We start from the raw sequence: 284 nt of genomic DNA on the forward strand, positions 1-284 counted from the left end.
TCCGGACGATCTCAGATCCTCAGTTTTCCTCTTTCATCCACAGAGAGGGAAGACCATTTTAGATACATCATAAAAGTTACAGAACTTAGGCATAGAAGATTGTTTTATTTCAAATTCCATTAAACATCTTACGGATACATAAGGTCTTTCGAAGAAAAACAGGCGTGTTAGCTAAATGTAGTTTGACATTAAAATATATATTAGCAGAGAACTGAGAAATAGATTTCAGATTAAATCATCTCTGAACTTCTCTGTACTGACAGGAGAGGAAAGCCTTTACAATC

This window comes from Crocuta crocuta, unplaced genomic scaffold, assembly GCF_008692635.1.
Source record: "Crocuta crocuta isolate KB4526 unplaced genomic scaffold, BGI_CrCroc_1.0 scaffold241, whole genome shotgun sequence".
Taxonomy (NCBI): Eukaryota; Metazoa; Chordata; class Mammalia; order Carnivora; family Hyaenidae; genus Crocuta; species Crocuta crocuta.